The sequence below is a fragment of the Panthera pardus genome, unplaced genomic scaffold, assembly GCF_024362965.1.
Source record: "Panthera pardus isolate Hobbes unplaced genomic scaffold, ASM2436296v1 HiC_scaffold_27, whole genome shotgun sequence".
Taxonomy (NCBI): Eukaryota; Metazoa; Chordata; class Mammalia; order Carnivora; family Felidae; genus Panthera; species Panthera pardus.
Window position 1 is genome coordinate 18036477 of NW_026526843.1, and position 13239 is coordinate 18049715.

At 39.0% G+C, this 13239-nt stretch overlaps 1 long non-coding RNA gene across 9 annotated transcripts in view; it reads left to right on the top strand.

The window, feature by feature from the left end:
* Positions 1 to 13239, top strand: part of LOC109258711 (uncharacterized) — a 275809-nt gene that overhangs the window by 114163 nt on the left and 148407 nt on the right. For 8 of the 9 annotated variants that reach the window (XR_008418382.1, XR_008418384.1, XR_008418386.1 and 5 more), the window contains one exon: positions 4914 to 5053. The exons of the other annotated variant lie outside the window; for it this stretch is intronic. This is a non-coding gene — a long non-coding RNA (uncharacterized LOC109258711). The remainder of the gene's footprint in view (positions 1 to 4913; positions 5054 to 13239) is intronic. 9 annotated transcript variants of the gene reach the window in all.

Here is a 13239-nt window from a genome sequence, read left to right on the forward strand (position 1 = left end):
GTCTTACATTTAGGTCTTTCATCCATTTTGAGTTTATTTTTGTGTATGGTGTAAGAACGTGGTCCAGGTTCTGCACATCGCTGTCCAGTTTTCCCAGCACCACTTGCTGAAGAGACTGTCTTTATTCCATTGAATATTCGTTCCTGCTTTGTCAAAGATTAGTTGGCCATACATTTGTGGGTCCATTTCTGAGTTCTGTATTCTGTTCCATTGATCTGAGTGTCTGTTTTTGTGCCACCTACCTTCTTTTTAATGGCTCCATAAAGAATTCCACTATGAGGATGCACCATGTTTAACCAATCCTCTGTTAGTGAGCATTTAAGATTTTCCAGTTTTTAAAAAATTACAATGATACATTAAACATCTTTTTACACATGCCCTTGCACACATGTATGAGGTATAGTGGACTTTTGCATCTTTTTATAAATTGTCTAATTGTAGGTGAAAATCCCATAGAGTCAAAAACATCCTTAAAATTCCCTTGAGAATGCTGGCATACCATATCTTTATCATCCCTGTTTGCCTGTTTGTCCTCCAGTATTGAAGTAGATCGTTGAGTCTGGTTCAGCACCTGATGAAGAGATGAAATTGTAGTTATGAGCCAAATTGAGTGACATATATACATCTTTAAACACCAGATTCGCAGTGAGATGCTCACTCTCTGAGAGGCATATTTTAGTTGTTGTCTTTTCTCTGTCAACTCTCTCTCTTCTATCTTTCTGTTTATATCTTGGTCTCTCTGTCTCTTTTTCTCTCTCCTTTGTTCTCCCTCTCCCTGTCTGTATGCTGAGTGCCTATGTTTAAATTGTTATAACTCATATGTGCATATGCTGTGATTCCACTGTATATCCATATCATCAATTCCCTGAGTTGGTATTTGGGCACATATATATGTGCATGTATTTTCAAATCATATGTGTGTGCTTTCTATAGATACATCTTTTTATTATGAAAATTTCAAGCATATACAAAAGCAGATAAAATTCTATAATAAGACTCCTGTACCCATCACCCAGCCTCAAAAATGATCAACCCATGGCCACTCACATCTATACCACACCCATTTTTCCTCTTTTTGTAATATCTTGGAGCAAGTCATAGACATCATAACATTTTATCTGTAAGTGGTTCAGTATGTACTTCTAAAGGATTGGGACTCTATAAAAAACATCCACAATGCAATTATCACACCTCAAAATGAACAGAACTTCATTAAAATAAACAAATATCCAGTCAGTGTTCTAGTTTCCAATTATCTTACAGCTGGGATAAATGGATTCTTATTTGTTTGACTAAAGCTCTAAGTAAGAGCTAGATACTATAATTGATTGACAATAGCCTTTTGGTCTCTTTTAATCTATAGGTTCCCCTTCAATCCTTTTTCTTCTTGCAATTGATTTTTGGAAGAAAATAGGTTGTTTTTTTCCATTTTGAATTATCCATTCATCTCTTTTTTCTTTAACACAGCTGAAAGCTGGCATCATCACACCTCAGTTCTGTGGAGTAGGGCAGACATGGTGAGAAGGGATCTATTTATTACTATTTTTGAATGGACACTCTGAAAAATAAAGGAAAAATGCTTTTTTAAGACAACATAATTGAGACAATGCCTTTGTTGTTTTTTTAAGTAGACTGTAGCATTTCCCACACTCTGGATTTTGCTGATTGTATTCCCATTGTTAAGTTTCGTACTTAAGTAGTCTACGTATCCCCAGACTTCTGTGTTTTCTCTAAATTAGTAATTGATTTTAGAGGCTTAATTAGATTCAGGTTAAAGGGGTTTTTTTTAGCGTTTTATTTTATTTTTGTTGTTTTTTTAAGTAGGCTTCATGCCCAGCGTAGAGCCCAACGTGAGGCTTGAACTCACAACCTTGAGATCAAGACCTGAGCTGAGATCAAGAGTCCGACGCTTAACCAATTGAGCCACCCAGGTGCCCCTTTTGTTTTCTTTTTGGTGAGATTACTTCATGTATGCTTTTGTGCTCTCCATTAAGTGACACACACTATCTGGCTTTCTCTATTTTTATGTTATCAGCCTTTGATGATATAAGTCTAGATTCATTTATTCATTAAGGAGTGCAACATGGTGATGTTTTTCTTTTTTTATTCATTCTTTATTTATTAACTGGAATATATCTATACATCCACTACTTGTTTATCCAGGGTACAGTTTGTATAAGGAGGCAAGATAAAGGCCTGATTCAAAATAATGAGCTAGTTTGCCAGCATTCACTAATAAAACCAATGAGTGATTATTTTTTTTAAATATAATGATGAATGAATGGACTTTATGATGAATTAATGGTGTTTTAATCCATTGTTATTTTTTAAAGCCTTTCTTTTTTTAAATGTTTATTTATTTATTTTTGAGAGAGAGAGACAGAGCATGAGCAGGGGAGGGGCAGAGAGAAAGGGAGACATAGAATCCGAAGAAGGCTCCAGGCTCTGAGCTGTCAGCACAGAGCCTGATGTGGGACTTGAACCCACGAACCGTGAGATCATGATCTAAGCTGAAGTCAGACGCTTAACTGACTGAGCCACCCAGGTGCCTCTATTGTTATTTTTTTAATCGAGAGGCAGGGGGAGAGAGAGAGAGAGGGAGAGAGAGAATCCCAAGCAGACTCTGCTCTGTAAGCTCAGAGCCTGATGTGGAGCTTGATCCCGCAAACCAGAAGATCATGACCTGAGCCAAAATCAAGAGCTGGATGCTTAACCAACTGAGCCACCAAGGCACCTGTAATACATTGTTCTTATTCATATTGAGGCTTGCATTGGCCATTGGGAAACTCTTTAAGTTGGTTCCTTAGTCCTTTTTACATGACTCTAGTAGTCTTTGAAAATTTTCTTGATGTGTATAAGATAGTCCAGGATCATCATGTACATGTCCTACTCCAGATATGAAGAACCATATTTATAGATGTCAACACAGTATAGTGAAAAGGGCACAGTCTTTGGAGTCCTTTTGGAATCCTGGCCCTACGTCACACTGCCTGTATGGCCATAGACAATCTTAATACCTACCCACTTAAGTTTCTTCATTTTTATAATGAACTAATGCTGAACTAATGGCACCTATCTTCCATGGTTCTTAAGAAGGATACACACACACACACACACACACACACACACAAGTACACACAAACACATAGTAGGTACTCAGAAATTCATGTTCCTTCTCCATTTCATGTTCTCTTCTTTTTCAAGTGACAACATCACATCCTCTAGAATTACTTAGGCTTCTATAGTTACAGCATGGAGTGTTTTCTTTCACATATGGTAGATACTCAGTACATACTTGCAAATTGACTTTGAGGATAGATGTCATCAAATAATTGATGCCAACACACGTTAAGCTCTGTGAAAGTAGGCATTGTCTTAATGACATTGTTTTCAAAAAGTGTTTTTTCTTTGTTTTTCAGAGTGTCCATTCATTAGTGTCCAAATATTAGTAAATAGATCCCTTCTCACCATCTCTGCCCTACCCCCGAGAACTGAGGTGTGATGGTGATGCCAGCTTTCAGTTGTGTTAAAGAAAGAATAGAAGCATAGGTAATTCAAAAGGATAATCCAAGTTCACGAGTTACTCCAAAGTCACACATTTCAGTTTAAAAGACATTATCTGATATATATAGCAGATTTCCTTTCTTAAATTAGCTTTACTTCCACTAATATTAAAATGGCTTTTCATTCCTCAAGGTCACAGCAAGTATCTCTGAACAAGCTACAGAAGCAACTTGGGATGAGGTGTTTATGGTAGATATTCTGCCCTGATACTCACGTGTTGCTATGGTGCTTCCCTCAACTTAGGATCAAGAGTTATGAAATGGTCAGGCAGTCTCAGTGTTCCAGCCCTGGCAGCCACAGGGGAGGAGCAGCGCCTGCAAAGAGTGCAACCTTTTAACAATGAAACTAAAAGATATTGGATGAAGTTAGAAAGAGTGATGAGGGAGAGCCTCCTCAATTAAGTAGTATCCTGGGATGGTCTTCAGCTCAGCATCTATCTATTCTAGGGTGAATTGGATTTTGAGAGACCTTGCTGGAGAATTCTTTTACCTAATGTCTGCTTCCCCCAATGTACCCAGTGAACAGGCATTATTCATTATTCATTACATGGCACTATTCACTTAGAAGGCATTGGCTTTTGAATAGGGAAAGCTGTTTGACCACCTCCCCAAAGGTCCCGTTCTCCAAGCTCTTCGTCTTATGGTAGGGCAGAGGCAGCTGACTGAGGTGGCTGGAAAGCCCACCCGTGTTTCCTAAGAGATAAGGTCTGGGGCTATGTCTTGTCTTGGGCTGGCTACCCAGGATCCCTTTTCCCATAAGCCCCGGGGATGGACTCCTAATAAACATATGGGCTTTTTTTGTGTCAGAGTTTTTAGGGGCTCTTTCCATGTATTCTGGTCTTACATTCTCATAACCACTGTGGCAGCATGGGTATTAGATACAAATTTGATAGATGAAGAATTGAATGTTCAGAGAGACTCAGTGACCTTTCACACAGATACTTGTCTTCCCTGCTTTGCCCTGGCTGCCATTACCTCAGGTTCCACTTCCAGGTTAACATTTCTTTAATTTTAGGGACTTCATTGCCAGTCAGTCCCTAATGGGAAGTAGGAAGGGGAGAGCAACCATCCCAAATAGGGAAAGGTGCCCAAGGTTTTGGCAGCCTCACACAGCTTTTGTTTCATTTAATCCCTATTGCACCTCTTCTTGTGGATCTGAAGTCTCCTAGCCCTGAACTTAAAATTCTAAATCTGTAATCTGACAACAACAAATATATTTAGGGCATGATCGATGAGGCCTACTATTGGAAGTGGATCTGTCCCAGGAAATCTGGTATTCTTGGATAACATAGTTTTGAGTCCTTACTGACTCTTGTCCCTGATTTACTGCCCTCTTGTCATTTACTCCAGTAGCCTCCCACCTCCAAGGTGACCCGCAGGATTCATGGATACAGTATGCTAGCTGAACCTGAGACAGACTGAAACTGCCGTCTACATTGTTCTAACCAACTGAGCCACAGTACTTCAGGGATTGACGATGGAACAAAAAGGTGTGTCTCCATGTAAGGTTGTAGTCCAATAGAGAAGGAAACAAAATCTGGGTATGAAATATTTAACCTGAGAAGCAACAAGTTAATCAGACCCATGGAAGCATTATGTCGATGTCGAGTAACTGTCAAGAGTAGAAGTTATTTAAATGCATGCTCAATATCGTTAGCATTTTTCTTGTTTATTTTACTTTGTGGTTAAAGGTCGCAGATAGGTGAAAAAAAAATGAAAAGGAAATATATTACTGAGGTTTTACCTCATCTCAAAAGGTTATTTTCATCACAGGACTTCTTTAAAATAGGTAGTAACCATTGTTAAGTAGAAAAAAATTACAAAAAATTTTTTGATGTTTATTTGTGTGTGTGTGTGTGTGTGTGTGTGTGTGTGTGTGTGAAAGGCAGGAGAGAGAGAGAGAGACAGAGAGAGAGAGAGAAAGAGAGAGAGAGAGAGAGTGGACGAGGAGCAGAAAGAGAGGGAGACACATAATCCAAAGCAGGCTCCAGGCTCTGAGCTGTCAGCACAGAGACCAACACGGGGCTCAAACCCACGAATGGTGAGATCCTGACCTGAGCTGAAGTCAGATGCTTAACTGACTGAGCCACCCAGGTGCCCCAGAAAAAACATTTTGAAAGAAGAGTCAAGTTAGGAAACATTTCTTTGGAAATAAGATTAAACATTGTATTTTAAAAATACTCTTTATCCCATTTTCAGGCTGCTCACTCTTGCCTGCTTTCCATCAATACTAAACAGAGTTATAATAAATCTTGCCCTCTTAATAGAATTATTCTTTTCATTCTGTCATTTTTTTTTCTAACCACTTTAGATCACAATACTTTGCTCCTGTGTGTGTGTGTGTGTGTGTGTGTGTGTGTGTGTGTGTGTGTGTTTGGGTGTGTGTGTTTTAGCTTAAAGACCCACTATTTTGAAATTAGATTTAATTCATTATCTTTGAAACTTGAAAGCTCCACACCTCTGGTTATTTGTGTAGAAAGTCCCCCACCTAGCCAGAAGGGCATAATGAAATGTCAGAGGGATGGTTGTTCATCTTTCCATTTATGGGCTTATTGTCTTTGACATCCTTTATACCACTTGATCATCCTCTGCTTGGGCCAACTAACACAAAGGAAAAAGAGACCTTTATTGCTGTTCTTTCATCATTTTAGAAGATCTCACCTTCATGACCTCCTCTTCAATGCTGTTGCCCAGCTGGGGACATGTGCATATATCTTCCACTCACCATACTACATGAGATGCATCTTAGGTGCTTGCCCCTGATCTTCTTTAGCAAAGATCTAGAGCAGGGGTTGACAAACTATGGCCCATAGGTCAAATACACCCCACCTCCTGCTTTTGTAAAGTTTTATTGGCACACAGACACACCCATGTGTTTACATATTGTCCATGACTGCTTTCATGATACAACAGCAGAGCTGAGTAGTTGCCAGAGACCAGATATCTCCCCCAAACTGAAATATTTACTGTGGCCCTTCAGGAAACGTTTGCCACCCCCTGCTCTAAAGAACAGATGTCCACCATAACACGTACCCAAAGCATCTTAGGTGTGTTTGCACATGTTTTAAAAATGAAAACAAAAGACTATGAGGAAAATATCCTAAGACCTCTCACCTAGGAGCAGAAAAGGGTTTCCAGACCCTGCTTTGTCACTATTTCAATCAGTTTGGGCAGATCCCATTTCTTTCCCATACCAAGTTTGCCTCAAAGGTAAAATGAAAGAATTGAACCAGGTGATGTATAGGGGCCCTTCCAACTCTGACATTCTGTGGTTCCAGTGTTTAGTTTAATAAGATCTTTATAATACACAGATACATATCTACTTTGAGATTACAGGATGCCCCAATTTTTAAAACCTTCATATTTTGAGATAATTTTAGGTTTATAGAAAATTTATACAAATGCTACAGAGAACTGCTGTCCTCCCTCCAGCCAGCTTTCTCCATGTTAAAATGTCACATAACCATTGCACACTCATCAACTAAGAAATTAACCTTGGTACAATACTATTATTTAAACTATTATATTTACATAAACAAAACTATTATTAAATAAACAAACTTTATTTGGATTTTACCAGTTTTGCCACTAATGTGTCTTTTCTGCTCCAGGATCCAGTCATGGATACCACATGGCATTTAGTCATCATATCCCTTAGTTTCCTCCAATCTATGACAGTTCGTCAGTCTTTTATGACCTTGACAATTTGAAGAACACCAATCAGTTATGTTGTAGAATGTCCCTCAGTTTAGTTTAATCTGATTTTTTTCATGATTACATTGACATTGTGCATTTGGGGGAAGGCTACCCCTGAAGTGATGTGCATTTACAAGTCAATAATATCAGGGGATGCATGGTATCGATATGTATTACTGAGGATATATATGACTAATCCTGATCCCTGGCTAAAGTGGTTTCTGCCAAGATTCTCTCTCATAAAGTTATTATTTCCTTCCTTGCCTCTGTAATTACTAAATATTATGGGGGAAATACTTTGAGATTAAGCAGACATACTGTTTCTGCTTAAACTTTTGTCCATAAGACTTACTACAGCACCACTGGTAGATCCCACCTTCAGTATTTATCACTGTTGTGCTCCAATGGTGATTTTCTATTTCCCTCATTCCTTCTATGAGTATTGATTAGAATTCTTCTATTAGGAAGTGTGTACTTTCTTCCACGTTTATTTGTGTCAGTATGAATTCATGGATTTTATTTAGTGGTTTGGTTATTTTTTGCTTATAGCTCAGATTGTTTCAACTTTGGACATTGAGAAGTCTTTCAGGTTGGCTTCTGTGCCTGTTCAGTATGCCCCTGTTAAGTTTTTTAGGCTTCCCAACTTTTATATAAAAGGGGATGGTCTCTGGGTTGCTATGATATTGAAAGTTTGGTTCTCAGTCAGGGACAGTTTTGCTTCCCCCACCCCCAGTGATATTTAGCAATGACTGGAGACATTTTTGGTTGTTACAACTCCCAAACATCCTACAGTTCATGACACAGCTCCCCATGTTCAAGAATTTTCTAGTCCAAAATGTCAGTAGTTCTGAGGTTGAGAAACTGGTTTGGATCATTCTTTTCTTGGTGGCTAGATGTGTGGCACACACACGCACAAAGTACTGTCAGGGACAAAAGAATTGTTTTCTTAAAATGTATTTTTTAAATTTTTAAACATTTTGTGCTTGTAAAAATGCAAAAATTAATATAAAGTTGGACGTCCTCTTCCAGCCATGATGGAGTAACAGGGACTTATTACCTTCTATCTTAACCAGGAAACCAAACAGAATATATGAAATAATGGCTTTTAGAGATTGGAAAGCAGACAGTACAAAAATGTAAAATGGTGATTCCTGACAAAGGGAAAACAAGGTGAGCCCCAGGAGTGTCATAATTTATTGCCTGGAGTCACAGGCTTCAGCAGAGAAAGGGGGAACCCAAAACAATCCTAGAGACCTTGTTCAATAGGAGAGACAAAAATAGAGTTCGTGGAAGCCAAGAAGGTTGGAAATTGCAAGGATCAATGCTAAGGAACCAGAATCTGTACATGAAGAGACAACTTCAAAGATATACAGAAAGTCTCCTTGAGTCTCTGACTGAATTCTGATCTACACATGCGTAAGAAAAACTATGTTTGGTTATTGAAAGGACACCAGAAAGCAGTAGACTGAATAATTATCAGAGCTCACACAAGGCTAGGAATAGTTCATGTTCCCACTAACCAGTGTGGAAAGACCTGTGTAATACTTACGATATCAGGTAGAGTCCTAAAAAGTAGTAGACCTAAATTATCCTTGGGCTAAAGGCTGCTATACACATGGCCTAACAAAGCTTATAAGCAAGGCTTGAAAGAATCAAACTGATTTTAAGTAACTTGGCTGCCTTCCACAACAAAACCCAGCAATATTTAAAAGAATAAAACAAAACCCAGCACCCAACAATGTAAAACACACAATATTCAGTATCCCATCAAATAGTATTCACAATACAAAGAAGCAGGAAAATGTGATTCATACCCAAGAGAAATACTAATCAAAAGGTATAGACTCTTAGAAATGACAGAGATAATCGAATTAGTAGACAAAAACATTAAAATAGCTATTATAAATACACTCTATATGATTATAAAGGTGCAGGGAACCTGGATGTGATAAAGCAATGGGAGATATAAAAAGGTTCAAATCAAACTGGTAGAGATGAAAAATATATGAAATGAAAAATGCACTGGATGGGATTAACAGAATACAAACAGCAGTAAATTAGATAACTTAAAGTCATAGTGATAGAAACTATTCAAAATGAAGTACAGAGAGAAAAGACTGAAGAGAAAAATGAATATAGCATCAGTGACCTGGATAACATAAAGTGATCAGACATATGCCCAACTGGAGTGTTGGGACAGTGGGAGGGCAGAAAAAATATTTGAAAAAATAAGGCTGGATAATTTTTAAACTTTATTTTTTTAGTGTTTATTTATTTTGAGAGAGAGAGAAAGAGTGAGCACACATGAGTGGGGGTGGGGTGCAGAGAGAGAGGAGAGAGGTCTGAAGTGGGAGTGAATCTCACAAACTGTGAGATCATGACGTGAGCTGAAATCAAGAGTCAGACGCTTAACTGATTGAGCCACACAGGTGCCCCAATATTTAAACTTTATGAAAACTAAGTATCCAGTGATCCAAGAATACCAACAAACTCCAACAAAATAAATATAAAGGAAACTCTATCATGGCACATCAGAATCAAATTGCTGAAAAACATTGAAAAAGAGAAATATTAAAAGCAACCATAGGAGAAGAGAGACATATTACATGAGGAGCAGAGATAATAATTACATCAGACTTCTTGTCACTAAGCATGCAGGCTAGAAGACAATGGAGTGGCATCTTAAATGTACTGATGTCATCCTACAAATCCAAACCCAGTGCAAATAAATCTTTCAGAAATGAAGATGAGTTTTATTATTGTTTTTCTAGTCTTTGTTTCATTTATTTCTGCTCTAATCTTTATTATTTCCTTCTGATTATTTTGAGTTTAGTTTGTTCTTTTTCTAGTTCCTTGAGATGTAAATTTAGGTTACTGAGATCATTCTTTTTTCTTAATGTATTTCATTGCTATGAACTTCCCTCTTATAACTACCTTTGCTGCATTCTGTAAGTTTTAGTATGTTTTGTTGCCATTTTTATTTGTCTCAAAGATATTTTTTATTTCCCTTTTGATTTCTTCTTTGACCTATTGGCTATTTAGGAGTATGTTGTTTAATTTCCACATATTTGTGAATTTTCCAATTTTTCTCTTAGTACCTCTGGTTTCATACCATTGTAATCAGAAAAGACACTTGATATGATTTCAGTCTTCTTGTTTTGTGGCCTAACATATGACCTATCCTGGAGAATATTCTGTGTGTGCTTGAGAAGAATGTGTATTCTGCTGCTGTTGGACAGAATGTTCTTATATGTCTGTTAAGTATATTTGGTCTCTGGTGTTAATCAAATCTACTTTTTCCGTATTGATTTTCTGTCTGCTTGATCTATCCATTGTTAAAAGTGGGGTATTGAGGACTCCTACTATTATTGTATTGCTGTCTTTTTTCCCCTTCATATCTGTTAGTATTTTTCTTAACATATTTAGGACCCCAATGTTGGGTGCATGTATATCCATAATTGCTATACCCTTTTGATGAATTGTCCCTTTTATTATTATGTAATGGCCTTCTTTGTCTCTTGTGACAATTTTTTACTTAAAATCTATTTTTTTTTCTGGGATAAATATAGCCACTTCTTCTGTCTTTTGGCTACCATTGGCATGGAATGTCTTTTTCCATCTCTTTCAGCCTGTGTGTTCTTAAAGGTAAAGTGAGTCTCTTGGAGGCAGCATATAGTTGGATCTTGTTTTTTAATCCATTCAGTCACACTATGTCTTTTGATTGGTGAATTTAATTTATTTACATTTAAAGTAATTATTGATAGGTAAGGACTTACTATTGCCATTTGTTAATTGTTTTCTGATTATTTTGTAGTTCCTTTGTTCCTTTCTTCCTCTCTTGTCTTCTTTTGTGATGCTATGATAAAGACTTTTGAGACAAAAGCTGAGACAAGTTATAGAAAATAGACATGCACTACAATAAATTTTAAAGGGGTTTTTTCAGACAAAAGCAAAATTATACCAAATGAAAATTTGGATCAAACAAAGGTACAAAGATCACTGAATTTGTAGACATGTGAGTCTATATGACAGACACTTCAAAAATCATTTTTATATTCTCCTTAAGTGAAAATTAACTGTTGAGACTTCTGGGAAGATGGCAGCGTAGGAGGACGCTGGGCTCACCGCGTCCTGAGGATCACTCAGATTCCACCCACACCTGCCTAAATAACCCAGAAAATCACCAGAAGACTAGCAGAACAGATTCTCTGGAGCCAAGCATAGACAAGAGGTCCACGGAAGAGGGTAGGAAGGGCGGAGAGGCGGTGTGTGCTACACGGACTGGCAGGAGGGAGCCGGGGCGGAGGAGCGGCCCGCCGGCCAAGCAGAGCCCCCGAGTCTGGCTGGCAAAAATGGAGGGGCTGACGGAGTGTGTTCGGACAGCAAGTGGGACTTAATATCGGGAAGGTTATAAGTTAACAGCTCTGCTCGGAGAACGGGAGGGCTGGAGGACAACGGGACGGAGAGTTGTTGAGCCCCGGATGACAGAGCACAGCTTGGCGGGGAACAAACTCGCTCGCCAGCGCCATCTCCCTCGCCCATCCCCCAGCCAAAATCCCAAACGGAACCAGTTCCTATCAGGGAACTTGGCTTGCACTGCGCAAACACCCAACGCTGTGCTTCTGCGGATCCATCCCTCCGGCGGGTTTGACTCCCTCCTGGTGCCACAGGGCCCCTCCCAAAGTGGATCTCCAAAGGAAAAGTGAGCGGAGCCTGCCCCTCCCGCCCCTGTGTACCTTGCTGATCCACCCCAGCTAATACGCCAGATCCCCAGCACCACAAGCCTGGCAGTGTGCAAGTAGCCCAGATGGGCCACGCCACCCTACAGTGAATCCCGCCCCTAGGAGAGGGGAAGAGAAGGTACACACCAGTCTGACTGTGGCCCCAGCAGTGGGCTGGGGGCAAACATCAGGTCTGACTGCGGCCCCGCCCACCAACGCAAGCTATTCAAGACAGCACAGGGGAAGTGCCCTGCAGTTCCGCACCACATCAGGGACTATCCAAAATGATGAAACGGAAGAATTCCCCTCAAAAAAACCTCCAGGAAATAACGACAGCTAACGAACTGATCAAAAATGATTTAAACAATATAACAGAAGGTGAATTTAGAATAATAGTCATAAAATTAATCGCTAGGCTTGAAAACAGTATAAAGAACAGCAGAGAATCTGTTGCTACAGAGATCAAGGGACAAAGGAACAGCCAGGAGGAGCTAAAAAATGCTATAAATGAGCTGCAAAATAAAATGGAGACCACCATGGCTCAGATTGAAGAGGCAGAGGAGAGAATAGGTGAACTAGAAGATAAAATTATGGAAAAAGAAGAAGCTGAGAAAAAGAGAGATAAAAAAAATCCAGGAGTGTGAGGGGAAAATTAGAGAACTAAGTGATGCACTAAAGAGAAATAATCTATGCACAATTGGTATTCCAGAGGAGGAAGAGAGAGGGAAAGGTGCTGAAGGTGTACTTGAAGAAATAATAGCTGAGAACTTCCCTGATCTGGGGAAAGAAAAAGGCATTGAAATCCAAGAGGCACAGAGAACTCCCTTCAGACGTAACTTGAATTGATCTTCTGCACGACATATCATAGTGAAACTGGCAAAATACAAGGATAGAGAAAATTCTGAAAGCAGCTAGGGATAAACGTGCTCTAACATATAAAGGGAGACCAATAAGACTAGTGACGGATCTCTCTACTGAAACTTGGCAGGCCAGAAAGGAATGGCAGGAAATCTTCAATGTGATGAACAGAAAAAAATATGCAGCCGAGAATCCTCTATCCAGCAAATCTGTCATTTAGAATAGAAGGAGAGATAAAGGTCTTCCCAAACAAACAAAAACTGAAGGAATTCATCACCATTAAACCAGCCCTACAAGAGATCCTAAGGGGGAACCTGTGAGACAAAGTACCAGAGACATCGCTACAAGCATGAAACCTACAGACATCACAATGACTCTAAACCCATATCTTTCTATAATAA